The sequence below is a fragment of the Phasianus colchicus genome, chromosome Z, assembly GCF_987193195.1.
Source record: "Phasianus colchicus chromosome Z, bPhaCol1.hap1.1, whole genome shotgun sequence".
NCBI classification, from domain to species: domain Eukaryota; kingdom Metazoa; phylum Chordata; class Aves; order Galliformes; family Phasianidae; genus Phasianus; species Phasianus colchicus.
The window spans coordinates 62144734-62161690 of record NC_143476.1 but is presented as its reverse complement, the minus strand read 5'-3'; the positions used below and the strand labels follow the sequence as shown (position 1 = coordinate 62161690).

General features: G+C 40.1%; 1 long non-coding RNA gene across 2 annotated transcripts in view; it reads right to left on the bottom strand.

The window, feature by feature from the left end:
- Positions 1-1140: 1140 nt before the first annotated feature.
- Positions 1141-16957, bottom strand: part of LOC149913030 (uncharacterized) — a 345134-nt gene continuing 329317 nt past the window's right edge. For both annotated transcript variants that reach the window (XR_016462319.1, XR_016462320.1), the window contains exon 4: positions 1141-1216. This is a non-coding gene — a long non-coding RNA (uncharacterized LOC149913030). The remainder of the gene's footprint in view (positions 1217-16957) is intronic.

Here is a 16957-nt window from a genome sequence, read left to right as displayed (position 1 = left end):
CACATGGTTATTATTTTCTGGCCTGGGATTGTCTCTCTCTCTAGGTATGCAACTCATTAATGGTTGCTGTTGAAGGTGTCATTCCTCAGGTACATTGGAAAGTATTGTCAATATTTAGGGTTGTTCTTGAATTTCACGCAGAAATCAAGGCAGCTATGTTGTATACTGTGTATACATGCATGTGATCTTTTGGCATAAGATGACTCCCACTGTCATCTGTGTTTTATAAGATATATATAGGTATCCATTTCATCCATTTGTTTTTGTTTTTGTTTTTTTTTTTTTTGAGTTTAAAGCATCTTTTGTCTTCATCATTATCAGTTAATACTAATAAACCTCCTCTAGGCCACAGGTTATTTTGTGCTTTCAAAGAGTAAAAGGGATGTGAAGCAAATAAGCTGCCTATAATTCATGGAGAAGTGTCCTAAGTGTAGTGGTCAATCACCAAATTACTGAAAGAATGCTTTAGCTCTACTAAAAAAATTTTGTAAAACAAACATCAAACACTCACAGGAAGTGAAGTCCAAATTTGAACCAGAAATATACCACATTAAGATTATTTTCCCTCTATGCCTGATTAAAATATATATATATATAGAAGAGATAGCCCATTTTATTCTACATTTCTGAGAATCTATGAGAACTCACTGTCCTTTTATTTAATATAGCATCTACTATATATGAGTCACAGCCTTCCTTAGTTTGGCTAGCAATGTTTCTTTTATCAGCATTTCTAAAAATCAACAAACGGACTAACACAGCCACCAAGAGGAATTTGGGTCCTCTTTTGGTCTGTCTTTATGCAAATATAAATTGTTTTACTTTTATAATATGAAGAGATTAATTTCAGTACATCATTGTGATGGTCCAGAAAGGATAACATATCAGATTATGATGTTGCTGTTTGCAAGATGATATTCTGTATACAAGCAATTACATTTTAATTTTAAGACACATTTAATTGAGAAATTGAATTTCATAGTATGGGAAACTAAGGTGCTCCACAGTGCCTTATAAACAGTATTTTTGATTTATGTTTGCTGTTAAAATCAAAAAACTTTGTAAATGTGGTCTGAAATGATTCTCCAAATGCGTAAGTCTTCACTTACTTGGAGTTGAGGCTGAACAGCTCTTCCATAGCTGGTACCAACATTCTGTCCATCAAATTCTAGGCTAGATTGTAAGGGATCAGGAAAGCAGATGCTTTTTACTCCACCTGGAACAAAATACTGTGTCAGACACTTTTTCTCATAGTCTTACAAGTGCAGTAAGACATTCATTGTTATCTTTGCCTGTCACATTAGAAGTTCATCAGAATACTGATCATCAGAACAAAGGAGAACTAATAATTGCATTCCAATTTTCTGCTTGAATGTGACAAAACATGTATATATATGTATATATGTATATATAAATAAATATAAGTAATATTTTAGTTTGTTATGATAATTTCCTATAAAAACTGTAGTTTTTATTTGTAACTTGTTGAATTTAAGTAAAATATGTATTCAGATGTTATACATCTATAAATGTTAATACTGAAGACAGTAAATTCAGAAAACTAGGAGTAGAAAATATAAGTGTTTCATAGTACATTTATTTAATATAGGCTTACCCGAACAACAAAGATTCACATTTATTTAGATTATAAAATGCTTTTTTTTTTTTTTTTTTTTTCCATTTTTTCTCATTCCAATGTAATATAGTCTTTGAAAGATTTTTCAAAGGTAAGATCTCTTTTTTCAGGTAAGATCTCTGAAACATCATGAAGAAAAAAGCTAAAACAACTGAAAATGTAAAAAATACTATACTCATCTACAAGAAAAAAAAAAAAAAGAAGAAGAAAATAAGTATTTTAAAAACAATAGAACCCGTTAGTTTTTCTTTAGTCTCTGGGAAGACTATAGAATGGGTCCTCATGGAAGCTGTTTGCAAGAATAAGATCAAGTAGGTAAACAGAAAATCCAGCACATCTGCCAAATGTAAAGTGTTCTTGACTATCTGGTGTTTAATATTCAGTACAAAAATATTTATTAGTTTAATTATATCTTCCTGACCACATGATAAATGTATAGATCAAATTAAAACCAAATGTCAGGGCTTTATGATTTTTCTCAGTGATATTACACAGCATCACATCATGTAGTGGACTGGGAGACTCAGAAGAAAAGAAATGTACTACAGCACCCAGAAGAATGTGCCGCTCTGTTTCAGTTTTCTGGTCATTGGGAAAGATGGAAGTCTCTCTCTCTTTGCTCCCTGGTGGATCAGAATAAGAACCTCCATTTTCAGAAACCTTCTCATTTATTTTATTTATTAGCTTCAATCCCAATTAACTCATATTTCTGCTATAACGGTGAAATAATTTTCTTCTTCAGATCATTGCCACTGGTTTTTTGTTTGTTTGTTTGTTTGTTTGTTTGTTTAATTTGTTTGTTTGTTTGTCTGTTTTCCCTTTTTATTCCCTGTCTCCTGTCCCTCCCACATGGAAGAAGGGTTATTTCTACATCTGGAGGTGAAGGTGTCAATGGTTTATGGACTTGTTTAGCTTGGTTCTGTGACTAATGAGGCAGGGGATCCATGGACCCACACCCCAGAAAAGGGGAAAGGGTAGGGAGATGGGAGATGGGTCTAAAACCAAAAAAAGTAGCAACGATGTGAGAAGAAAAGTTTATTTACTAAGTAAGATATCAGAATGCAAGATAACACAATATAATACATTATAATTGGAATTGAGTCTAATAAAGCAAATAAAATGAGAGAGTGTGTCCAAAACAAAAGGCCTTGCTCTAAAGCTGAAGGTGAGATACATTGCCAAGACAAGCAGCAGAAAAAGAGACAGTCTCGTGACCTTTGGGCAGTTTCACCTTTCCCTCTGAATGCAAAGTCCTCTGTGATATGTAGTTCTTCTCTTCTGAGAACCAAATACCTGGAAAATTGGAAGTCCTTGAAACTGGAGCATTAAATCTTTAACTCTGAGTGCTTTATATGATGTTATGATGTGGAATACCGATAATAAAAATCATAAAATTATGGCAGTTCTGGGTTTTTTTTTTGTATTTTTTTTTTCCTTTTTATTCCCTTTTCCACCTGCCATCATTTTTGGGATGGTGGGTCTGTGGGCTTTCTGTCCTGCTGTCACAGACACAGGTAGATCTAGAGATACAGGAAACAAACCCAAAATCATCACCGTACTGTGAACATCTCTCAGCTCTTTTGCAATGTTATGCACGGTGTTCTACATAAAGAAAAAAATCACAAACTTGACATCTTTAAACAACCTTATAGAAGGATTGTATGCTATGCTACCTCTAGGGATAATATAGCAATTTTCAGAAAATCATAATTTATAAAAATTTAAGAATATTAACCATCAACTTTTTTGCTGTACAGCATAAAATATTTGTGAATCAGTAGTATCTTACAATACAGCCAGACAAGAAGAATGACTGCAGCTCGTTTCTTGATACTTACAAAAACAGCGGTTTGACGGATACTGAATATTTCACGTGCTTGTGTCTTTCCACATACATCATAGTCACATGGGACAACATAACTATATGTTATACATAATTGCTATTTTATGTATCAATGCTATTTTCTTGAAAGGAAATAGCACATCTTGGTTTCTTGCAGATAAAAAATACATCTTTAAGAAGAGTTAATTTGAGTATTGCATATTAATAATGTATTCAAATATATTGTGGCTGAACTCGGCAAGCAGCTAAATACCTCACAGCCTTATGCTCATTCCTCCTCTCTCAATGGGCTGGGAGACTGAATCAGAAAAAAAAGAAAAAAAGAAAAAAAGAAAAAAAAAAGAAAGAAAGAAAAAAAAAAAGCGGAACTCATAACTCAGAATTCAACTCATGGTTGAATTAAAAACTATTTACTAAGATAGCAAAGGAAGAGAGAAATAGCAGTAATGATTAATTAATATATTAATCTGTATATATATGCAAAACAAGTGATAAACAAAGCAATTACTCAGCACACACTAACTGATGCCCAGCTAGTTACTGAGATGCAGCAGCCCACCCTCACCCCCCCACCGACTTCTCTAATTTTTATTTTTTTTTTTAACATGATGTCGTACGGTATGGAATATCCGTTTGTCCAGTTTAGGTTAGCTGTACTAGTTCTGTCCCCTCACAGTGCCTTGTGCTCCCTCAACCCTCTCATTGGCAAGAAAGTACAAGAAACTGAAGCATCCTTGGCTCTGAGTAGCACTGCTCAGCATCAACTAGAACACTGATGTGTTATCAACACTGTTTTTCTCCTGAAGTCAAAATGTAGCATCATAAAAGACATTATGAAGAAAATCAACTCTGTCTCAGCTGACTTCAGGACAATGTATTTATGAAATTATGCTCAGAAGACACACCAAAAATAAACAAAGAAAAGAAAACAATAAAATCCAACCTTTGAAACCTCAGAAAATTCAGAGTCTAGGGTATTTAAGACAATAAAGTATGAAACTAAATTGTAGAAATCCAAGGAACTGTGGAACATTTTTTGTTTGAGCATCATCTTGTTCCATTTTTGTATTACTGTTTATAAGTTGGACAAAATATTGTTTTGTTTTGTTTTTTTTTGTTTTTTTTTTATCTTTATATATTATTTTTAACCAGAACTGAAAGTTCCAGCTCTGTACGCATTACTAAAAATAATAAATCTTAAGTTCAAAGTTCCCCTTGATCTTACCATAGATTATTTACTGAGTTTTCCTAAACCATAATATTTATACAGAAATAAGGGAATAAATGTTTACCTAAAAAGGAATTTTCACTTTGGAATAAACAACTAGGCACTTGCTGTATCAAATGACAAAATCTGAAACAGAAAAGTATAGATTTAACACCTGAGCTCTATTCTTGTACTCTAAACTTGAATTATAATTTGAATATACAGAAAAACTAAAACAGTCCCGAAAGAATTAAAACTGATCTCAATCCCATAAGATGTCAATAAGACTTGTTCCATCCTTTAGCTGGGCATTACATTTGTTTCTATATTATAAACAACCAAAATAAACCTAGAAAAATTAATAGTCATTTCATAGGTGTTGAAAATTCATTCTACTGTGTTCTAATTCTGCAATAAAAATGAAGCTTCTTATCATAGACAGAATAATTTAATATAGTTCCAAGGAATGCAAAGTTTACATTATTACTTGGACACTTCTCAATTACAGATTTGCAATTACAGACTGATATGATCAGTAAATTCACTCTTTCAGAAACATTTCTTTCTATTTTTTTCATCAGTGTGTTTTTCAGTGGAATTTATACACAAACAGGAACATCTTTGAAGGGAAGGTAAATTTATTGCAATAGGGTTGCTATATTGAACATGGAAAGCCTTGAACATGAAACAGAACTGAACAAGGACTTCTTTCCAGAACATGCAATTTTTTTATTGACCCTCACAGGGTGCATTATAAATATCTGGAGACTTTTTCAGTAACACAATAATCTTTCCAAAATAAGAGTAGTCACATCTGAAAATATCTCTCGTACTTTCAAACTGGAAAGGCTTAGCCATAAACTCTATTTAATATTTATGCTCCCAATGGTTGCATTTTACAACAGATCTGGCTTGGAATTCCCCAAGAGAGAGGAATACAGGTGGCATTTCATAGAATCATAGAATTGCAAAATGGCTTGGGTTGGAAGAGACTCCAAGGACCATCAAGTTCCATCCTCCTTACCACAGGCAGGATTTCCAGCTGCTAGATTGAGTACTAGAACAGATTTTTCAGGGCCCCATACAATTTAACTCTCTGCAGGGGTGGGATATCCACAGCCTCTCTGGGCAACATGCTTCCTCTGACATCTAATCTACACCTCCCTTCCTTTAGTTTAATACCATTCCTCCATGTCCTATCACTATCTACCCATACAAAAAGCTGATTTCTGTCTTGTTTATAAACTCCCTTTAAGTACTGACAGGTCACAATGAGGATTACCCACACACTTATCTTTTCCAGATTGAACAAACCCAGTTTCTTCAGCCTGTCTTCACAAGACAAGTGTTCCAGCCTTTAAATCACCTTCATGGCCCTCCTCAGGACCCTCTCCAAAAGCTCCACATCTTTCCTATATTTTGAGCCCTATGCTTGGATGCAGTGCTTCATCAAGGTTCTTAGAAGGGCAGAATAAATGGAGACAATCATCTCCCTTGCCCTGCTGGCAACCCCTCTTCCAATGGAGCCCAGGATACCATTGGCCTTCTGAGCTGCAAAAGCACACTGCTGACTCATGTTAATTTTTTCATCAATCAGGACCCCTAAGTCCTTCTCAGAAGGGCTGCTTTCAAGGAATTTTTCTAGTATATATACATGTCTGGGATTACCTTGACCCAAGAACAAAATCCTGTAATTTGCTATGTTAAATCTCATTAGGTTCACAAGGGCTCACTTTTCAAGTTTATCAAGGTCCCTCTGGATGGCATATATTCCTTCTGCTGTATAAACTGCTCCGCTCAGCTTGGTGTCATTTACAAACTTGTTGAAGGTATGCTTGATCCCATAATCTGTGTCACTGATAAAAATGTCTAAATATACTCAAGATCTCAAGACAGACTCCTGGGGGACACTGGTTGTTATTGATCTCCACCTGAACATAGAACCATTGACCACAATCCTCTGACTGCAACTTTCCAGCCAATGCCTTATCTACCAACTAGTCCACCCTTCAAATCTCCAGTTTAGAAATAAGGATGTGGTGGGGAATCATATCAAAAGTCTTGTAGAATTCAAGGTAGATGACATCAGTTGCTGTCTCTTTGTCCACTGATGCTATCACTCCATCATAGAAGGCCACTTTGGTGAATCCATACCAGCTGTCTCGGATCACCTGCTCATACATCACGTGCCTTAAGATGTCTTCCAGGAGGATTTGTTCCAAGATCTTCCTTGGCACAGAGGTGATACTCACCAGCCCGTAGTTCCCCAGGTCCTCATTACTCCCTTTCTTGCAAATGGGAGGTGATGTTTCCCTTTTTCTGGTCCCTGGGGACTTTGTCTGACAGCCACAACTTTTCAAATATGATGGAGAGTGGTCTGGCAAACACATCAGCCACCTCCTTAAAGATCCTGGGATGCATATTGTACAGCCCCATGGACTTGTACACATTCAGTCTCTTGAGTTGGTCTCAGACTTACTTAGACATACAGTAGGGGAAGTTTGCTCCCCCAGTGCTCACTTAGAAGTTCAGGTTTAGAGATGTGAGAATTCTGGCTGCTAGTGAGGGCTGAAGCAAAGAACTCATTGAGTACCTCAGCCTTCTCTTTATTTGTTATAGCCAGTTTTCCATTTAGCAGAGGAGGTATGCTCTCTTTGGCTTATCTTTTCTGACCTATGTATCTGTAGAATTCTTTCTTGTTGTTTTTAACATCCCCTGCCTAGTTCAGTTCCATTATTGGCTTCAGTTCCATTCCTTGGTTTTCATAATCCCATCTCTGCAAGTGTGGACAGCATCACTGACATCTTCCAAGTAAAATACCCCAATATAGAAGTACACAGGTATCATTTCCATAATTGTGACAATGAACTGAAACATCTAAGGAATTCTCTTTTATTGCTTGTAACTTGAAATTAGATTGTCTCTTTATCTTGAATTTTTGTTTCTTTGTTTTTTTTGTTTTTTTTTTTCAACATAATTTATCATTTTTATTGACTGATTGATTTTTAATTTGTTTCTCTCCTCCTTTTGTTTTCCAGAATTCAGTTTTTTGTTTTTTGTTTTTTTTTCCTTCAGTCTAAACATACCAATTTCAGTGAAGCTGTGAGTACTCTTTGCACCATCTTGCCAGTCAGCCCAGCAATTAGTTTTCCTGTTTTCTGTCAGGATTGCCTTTGTTATTTTTGCCCATACTTTGCACTTGTTATCAGTTGGGAACAGAAGGAAACATCATCTCTGCTGCTGAATGAAAGAAGCAGATAAGTAGGAACCTCTGGGCTGTCTGATATTTCTGTTAGCTATTACGTGAGCACCCTGCATTCTTATCCCTCTCTGCTGTTATGTATGCTGAGACTCCTTGCTAGGAGAGCTAAACTTTTTACATTTTCTTTGTAAAGTGTTCAGAAAGTCAGAAGTAAAAATATATTCTAGACAGTATTAGAAAAGAATGAAGCTTAGGTGCTGACATTTACATAAATACTTCTGACCACTGTCATTTCCAGTGTATTAAATTCAGACTTTTAATGTTGCTGCACAAAGGCATAAGATAGTTACTAAAGGAAAAGCTTTTAAGGAGAATTAATATCTGTCATTATATCTATTCATAAAACCAGAAGGAAGAAAAAATGTGCTGGCACAAAAATTGTTGTTAAGATCGATAGAATACAGGAAAGAATAATTCAGTTACATTAAGTATCACAAGTGACAGTAATACTACAATTTGTTTGAAAAATACTTGCTAAATTAAGAAGAGAAAATCTAAATCCTAATATATGATTTAAATATAACAGCTTTTTTTCAGTTTAAATCTATTACCTCTTGTTCATTCCCTACAGTTGCTGAAGGCCCCTCTCCATATTTCCTGTAGGTACTTTTTAAGTACTAAAAGGCTGTCACAGTGTCTCTGAAAATGCCTTCTCTTTTCTAGGTTAAACAACAACAACTTTCTCAACTTATCTTCATAGGAGAAGTAATCTAGGCCTCTGATCTTCATGACAATCTTAGAGACTCACTCGAACAGATGAGTTGGAAGGACCTCTAATGTTCAAAAAATCCCTACTCAAGCAGATACTTTGATTCACTTAACCAGGCCTATGTCCAGATGACTATCAAAGATCTCTCAAAGGAGAGAGATTCTGCAATTCAATCAACCTCACAGTAAAGAAGTGTTCCTTGTTGCTCAGAGGAAACGTCTTGTATTCCAGTTTGTATCCATTGCTGTATTCCTCACTCCTGCCACTAATCATCACGTGAAAGAACACAGCTCCATCCTCTTTGTATCTTCCTTTCAGGCATTTATATACATAGATAAGATTCTTTCTTAGCCTTTTCTTTTCCAGACTGAGCAGTCCAAGCTCTCTCAGCCTTTTATTGCAGAAGAGATGATTGAGTCCTGCAGTCATTTTAGCGTTTCTTCATTGTACTCTCTCCAGCGTCTACATCTCTCTGGAGACCCAGAATAGGATGCAGCACTACAGATGTGTCCTCACCAGTGCTGAATAGAGGTGAAGGAAAATCTCCCACAGACTTTTGGCATTGCCTCATCTAATACAGCCCAGGATAACATCAACCTTCTATGTTGCAGGGGTTTTGACTCTTGATCATCTTCTTATCCACTGGGATTCCTAAGTCCTTTTCTTAAATTTGGTTAACAGCTGGATGGCTCCCAGTACATTGTTTCACTGCATTGGTTTGCTCCTTCCAACTAGGTGGAGGGCTTAGCACTTTCCTTAGTTGAATTTCAAGAGCTTTCTGTCAGTCTATTTATCAAGCCCATTGAGGTCCTCTTCAATGGCAGCACAACCTTCTGATTTAACCATTACTTCATAGAATCATATCGTGAAAGAAGGGCTTTGGATGGAAGGGACATAAAGATCATCTACTTCCAGTGTCCCCGCTGTAGACTATCCAATAGATCCGCTGCCCAGGGCCCCATCCAACTTAGCCATGAGTACCTCCACTGATGGGGCATCTGCAGGTTCTCTATGCAACATGTTCCAATGCCTCACCACCCTCTAAACAAAGAATTTCCTCTGAACATCAAATGTAAATTTCCCATCTTTTAGTTTAAAACCTTTCCTCCTTGTCTAGTCAGTATCAGACCATGTAAAAAGTCAGTCTTCCTCCTCCATATGAGTTCCTCTGAAGTACTGGAAGGCCACAATGAGGTTTCCTCAGAGCCTTGTCTTTTTCAGGGTGAACAAGCCCAACTCCCTTAACTTTTTGCCACAGAAAAGGTGCTCTAGAATTTTGATATTCTCTGAGACCCTCCTAGAGTATTTCATATCAGGAATTAACATGTCCACAGACTGTTCTTATGATCTTGGAAATGCTATGTGTATTACCTTGTCATGGTTTTGGTTTTTGCTTATTTGATTTTCAATATTCCACATCAAAACATCATGTACTGGAATTAAAGTGTTAATGCTCTACGTACCTATCCCTATACATTACGGAAGTCTTGGGATCTGACCCTTCCGGGGGGGGCGGTCTCTTACTGCCTGGCAGTGGGTGCTGGAGGGTGCTTTTCCTAGCCGTTCCAAGCTTTTCAGGTTTGACTCGGTCTCGGGAATTCTCTCTCATATCTTATTTGATTTATTAGTCTCAATTTCAATTAGATTGTATTATATTGTATTATTTTGTATTCCGATATCATAGTTAGTAAAATAAGTATACCTCCATAGATTGTTGCCGCTGTTTCTTTCCTTTTCCCCCTTCCTTCCCATTTTGTGGGCCCAGGTGGGGGGTGGGGAGGGCAGGGGCCTACTGCCCCCTGTCACGGGCATAAACTGATCTAGTTAATTCCGTGACAGATTTTGGTGGAGAATGCGGGCATAGCTGCCTTTTATTTTTGGTTTTTGCTTTTTGGCTCTTAGAACGAATCTCGCTCTCTGCTCTTAGAGAGCTTCGTTAGGGAGCATTATCAGTAGTTCAGGTTTTGTGCTGGGAAGCTTGCCCTTGAAAGACCAGGCGTACTGCCAGTATTCTGGGATATTTGTAAACTTTGAGCACTGCTTAGTCTGGGTAGTGCCTTTTTTTCCTTTCCTTTCCCTTCCCCCCCGCCTCTTGTTAGTTTCAATCCATTAACCCTTTTTGAGCAGAAACCAGCGATGAACCCACTCTTTTTCGTGGGAGCGCTGAGTAAGGGATTAAAAGCTATGGTGTTTCTCGCGACCTACTGGCGAATCATCAATGTCATCATTACTTGTTGTGGACTTGTGTACATATATAACTACATATGGGCACTGACAGAGACGCCTGTATGGTACCTATCTTGGTACCTATATGCAATGTTTAATATGAATTTTGACACTTGCATCCCGGATGGAATGGCTAATTTCACAAGCAACTACATCCCAGATGGAATAGCTAATTTTACAAACCACACGATGTTCAGACCAGTTTCCAGGTTTTCCTTTTGGTTTATCAGACGCTTTTCCAATGCTGAGTTAACTCTCATGCTTGTGGTCGTAATATCACTCTCCCTGAATGTAGTCCTATACAGGAATAGTAAGCAGAAGGAGTCTCCTCCAGAACCAGAGAATGCTGACTGGCAGGGAATATGGAGAGGTTTAGGAAAAATCTTAGAAGCATGGGGACCCGCAATGTCATGGGATTTCACTCTTGAGCACCTGTGGGATCCCCAGAAACTTAGCCAGTATTTGAAACAGGGGCAGTGCGGCTTAGGTAAATCTAAGGAGGTACAACTTATTTGGGGTTTGGCTTGTGCTTACTGTGCCCTATATAATACTTTTTTGGAGAGAGAGAGTTTCCGAGCTGAGATTCAAGCCAAAGGGGAAGTCAAATCTGATCAATTACAGGAGACACCAGTAACAATATCAGTTGTCCACAGTTGCCCCTGTGGAGGGCAAGAAATGGAAACGAGTGTCCTCACGTCTAGAACGGAAAAAAGAAGAAGAGGAGGAGGAGGAGGTGGAGGAAGATCCAGCTGAGGGGCCCTCCTCGAAACCACCAACATCAAGAAAGGCAAAAGGAAAAACTAAGAGACATGCAGAAGAGAGTGATGAAGAGGAAGTTTCTATTACTACTCGTCGGCCTCTGAAGATGACTGAAATCCAAGGCTCAAGAAAGGAATTTACACGGCGCCCAAATGAAAGTATCGTTTCCTGGTTAGTTCGCTGTTGGGACGACGGGGCCAGTAGCTTGTCTCTAGATGGTAATGAAGCCCGCCAACTAGGAGCCATTGCCAGAGATCCAGCTATTGACAGAGGAATTAGTCGATGTCTGGATGGGGCTGCCTCCCTCTGGGAACGAGTATTAACAGCCGTGAAGGAAAGGTACCCCTTCAAAAGCGGCTTGAAGCCTGTGACGAAAAGATGGGATACAGTTGAACAGGGTATCCAGTATTTGAGGGAAATAGCCGTGGTGGAAATGTTGTATGACCCGAACTGTGTTTTTAACGACCCACAAGGCCATGACCCTGAGAGAGTGAGAACAACGCGTGAAATGTGGCAGCAACTCACATCAACAGCACCAGCCAGATACGCCTCTGCACTATTGGCAGCATCGGACAGATACCAGGACCAACAGAGAAGCCCCTTAGTTTATGAATTGATTCTTATGCTCCAAAGCTATGAACAACAGCTACCCCCAACTCGCGCCACCATCGCCGCCATCTCACAAATGACGGAGCAACTGAATAAAGTGCAAGAGCAAGTGTCTTCACTGATGAATCGTGACAAACCTGTAGAAGTATCAGAAACGCTTGATGAAGATCAGTATAGTCAAAAGAGTCTACTGAAGGAGATGAAGGAGATGGTAGAACAAATGTGGATCCAACAAACTAAAGATGATGAACCCTCCTTCGCAGGTGCAAAATCAAAAATCTCAGCTGTTAGAGGCAAACGCTCTCCAGCTCCAGGAAGGAATCCTACATCGCGACTTGCCTTGTGGCGTTACTTACGTGACCATGGAGAAGACATGAGGAAGTGGCACGACCAAGCTACTCATGTACTACGAGCACGGGTGAGAGAATTACAAAGCAGATCAACTGCCAGTGCAGTTGCTCCGGTTACCACAGGTAATGAATAGAGGGGCCCTGCCCTCAGTCGGGGGGGGAAAGGGATAATAGAGTTTATTGGACTGTGTGGATCCGATGGCCTGGCACATCAGAACCACTGAAATATAAGGCATTGGTGGATACCGGTGCACAGTGCACTCTGATGCCCTCGACTTATGAAGGGACAGAATCAATCCATATTTCTGGAGTGACTGGGGGCTCTCAAGAATTGACTGTGTTGGAGGCCGAGATAAGCCTCACTGGTAGGAACTGGCAAAAGCACCCTATTGTGACTGGTCCAGGGGCTCCATGTATACTTGGTATTGATTACCTCAGAAGGGGGCATTTCAAGGATCCTAAGGGGTATCGATGGGCCTTTGGAATAGCTGCTGTAGACACAAACAACATTAAGCAGCTGTCTGTTTTGCCTGGCCTGTCAGAAGATCCGTCTGTTGTGGGGTTGCTACAAGTAAAAGAGCAACAGGTACCAATTGCTACAAAAACAGTGCACAGACGGCAGTACCGCACCAACAGGGATTCCTTGCTCCCCATTCATAAGTTGATTCGTCAACTAGAGAGTCAGGGAGTGATCAGCAAAACTCACTCGCCTTTTAACAGCCCCATATGGCCAGTGCGTAAAGCCAGCGGAGAATGGAGGCTGACGGTGGACTATCGTGGCCTGAATGAGGTCACACCCCCACTGAGTGCTGCTGTGCCGGACATGTTAGAACTCCAGTATGAACTGGAATCAAAAGCAGCCAAATGGTATGCCACCATTGACATTGCTAATGCCTTTTTCTCCATTCCTTTGGCCAAAGAATGTAGGCCACAGTTTGCTTTCACCTGGAGGGGTGTTCAGTATACTTGGAACCGTTTGCCCCAGGGGTGGAAACACAGCCCAACCATTTGCCACGGGTTGATCCAAACTGCATTAGAACAGGGCAGTGCTCCTGAGCACTTGCAGTACATTGATGATATCGTTGTGTGGGGCGATACAGCAGAAGAAGTCTTCACAAAAGGAGAGCGAATAATCCAGATTCTTCTGCGTGCTGGTTTTGCTATTAAGCGGAGCAAAGTGAAAGGACCTGATCAGGAGATTCAGTTCCTAGGTATAAAGTGGCAAGATGGCCGTCGTCACATCCCGACAGATGTGATCAACAAATCACCGCTATGTCTCCACCTACTAGTAAGAAAGAGACACAATCTTTTTTGGGTGTAGTGGGCTTTTGGAGAATGCATGTTCCAAACTATAGCTTCATTGTAAGCCCCCTTTATCATGTGACGCGAATGAAGAATAAGTTTACATGGGGCCCCAAGCAGCAGCAGGCTTTTGAACAGATTAAGCAAGAGATAGCCCGTGCCGTGGCCTTAGGGCCAGTACGGACAGGGCAGGATATAAAGAACATCCTCTACACTGCTGCTGGAGAGAAAGGCCCCACTTGGAGTTTGTGGCAGAGAGCCTCAGGAGAGACCCGAGGCCGACCCCTGGGATTCTGGAGTCGGGCCTACAAGGGGTTGGAAGAGGGCTACACTCCAACTGAAAAGGAGATCTTAGCCGCGTATGAGGGGGTTCGGGCTGCTTCTGAAGTGGTCGGTACTGAAACACAGCTCCTTCTGGCACCTCGACTACCAGTGTTGAACTGGATGTTTAAAGGAAAGGTTCCCCCCACCCATCACGCAACTGATGCCACTTGGAGTACGTGGATTGCGTTGATTACACAGAGAGCGCGGATGGGGAACCTCAGCCGTCCAGGAATCCTAGAGGTCATCATGGACTGGCCTAAAGGTAAAAAGTTTGGAACATCACCAGCAGAAGAAGTATCACGAGCTAAAGAGGCCCCACCATACAACGAATTACCAGAAAATGAAAGAAAGTATGCCCTGTTCACTGATGGATCGTGTCGTATTGTGGGAAAACATCGCAGATGGAAATCTGCTGTGTGGAGCCCCACACGACAAGTTGCAGAGGCCACTGAAGGGAAAGGAGAATCAAGCCAATTTGCAGAGGTAAAGGCTGTCCAACTGGCCTTGGATGTGGCTGAACGAGAGAGGTGGCCAATGCTTTATCTTTACACTGACTCATGGATGGTGGCAAATGCTTTGTGGGGGTGGTTACAGCAGTGGGAGCAAAATAACTGGCAAAGAAGGGGTAAACCTATTTGGGCTGCTGAACTGTGGAAAGATATTGCTGCCCGAATAAAGAATATGGTTGTAAAGGTTCGCCATGTAGATGCTCATGTGCCCAAGAGTCGGGCTACTGAAGAACAGCAAAATAACCATCAGGTAGATCGAGCTGCCAGAATTGAGGTGGCTCAGATAGACCTGGACTGGCAGAACAAGGGTGAATTATTTCTAGCTCGGTGGGCTCATGAGACCTCGGGCCATCAGGGGAGAGATGCAACATATAAGTGGGCTAGAGACCGAGGGGTGGACTTAACTGTGGATGCTATTGCACAAGTTATTCATGACTGTGAAACATGTGCTATAATCAAACAAGCCAAGAAGAAACATATGCAGTACCCGATGCTACCGCCCGAAACACCATATTAGGTCTTGAGAAACAAGTCCTTTGGCGACATGGCACCCCAGAAAGAATTGAGTCAGATAATGGGACTCATTTCAAAAATTCTCTTGTAAATACTTGGGCCAAAGATCATGGCATTGAGTGGATTTACCATATTCCCTATCATGCACCAGCCTCTGGTAAAATCGAACGATACAATGGGTTGTTAAAAACAATGCTGAAAGCAATGGGTGGCGGAACATTTAAGCACTGGGAGAAGCATTTGGCAGAAGCCACCTGGTTAGTCAATACCAGAGGATCTATCAATCGTGATGGTCCTGCTAGCTCCCTACATACTGTCAAGGGAGATAAGGTCCCTGTAATACATGTAAAGAGCATGTTGGGAAAAGCAGTTTGGGTTCTTCCAGCTTCTGGAAAGGGCAAACCTCTCCGCGGTACTGTTTTTGCCCAGGGACCTGGATCCACTTGGTGGGTAATGCAGGAAAATGGGGATGTTCAATGTGTACCACAAGGAAACTTGATGCTGGGGGAGTGCAGACAGTAATTCCATGTATATGTATATAGACGTGTGCGTGTGATGCATTTTTAATCATTTTGTTTGTTTGTATATGTATATATATATATTAAGCGTGATGTAGTGATGTAGAATAAGGGGTGGAATGTCATGGTTTTGGTTTTTGCTTATTTGATTTTCAATATTCCACATCAAAACATCATGTACTGGAATTAAAGTGTTAATGCTCTAATTCTACGTACCTATCCCTATACATTACGGAAGTCATGGGATCTGACCCTTCCGGGGGGGGCGGTCTCTTACTGCCTGGCAGTGGGTGCTGGAGGGTGCTTTTCCTAGCCGTTCCAAGCTTTTCAGGTTTGACTCGGTCTCGGGAACTCTCTCTCATATCTTATTTGATTTATTAGTCTCAATTTCAATTAGATTGTATTATATTGTATTATTTTGTATTCCGATATCATAGTTAGTAAAATAAGTTTACCTCCATAGATTGTTGCCGCTGTTTTTTTCCTTTTCCCCCTTCCTTCCCATTTTGTGGGCCCAGGTGGGGGGTGGGGAGGGCAGGGGCCTACTGCCCCCTGTCACGGGCATAAACTGATCTAGTTAATTCCGTGACATACCTGCACACAGTGAGTGCTGGAGCTGTGGGTCTGCACTAATACCTCTTCGAATATATCTCATGCACAAAAAAAAATTATCTCTTTTATATCAGAGAATTAGAAAATGTACTTGCTTTGCATGTATCCGTCTGTGACTATGCTAAAACTTCAGTTATATCTTTAGTGTCAAAATTGTGTGGTATGTTATTCAAAGAAGAGCATATTTACTGAAGTGACACTTCTATCCCTGTCAGTAACAAAATTTTGATTTTGCTTCAATCCTTGTTGAGCTGTGTTTGGTGCTGGGCTTGGGCTGAAAGTATCCTCATATGCTTTGTTCACTTCCTGGTGATAGCAGGTAGCTATTAGACCTTGTCCTGTTAGCCAGCCCCTGGCAGACCTCATCTTACACTGCACCATGACAAATAAACTGCAAAGTTAAGTCACAGGAGTATGTTTTATATAACATTCAACATCTTTTTTAAAGTTTTTTAGAGGATGATATAGAGTGTAACTTTCCTTCAAATAAGGTCAACAGCTTTTTGAGCTACCAGGAGGTTGAGGGAAGTGATCCTCTCTACTCAGCTCCGGTGAGGCCACTTCTGGAACACTCTGTC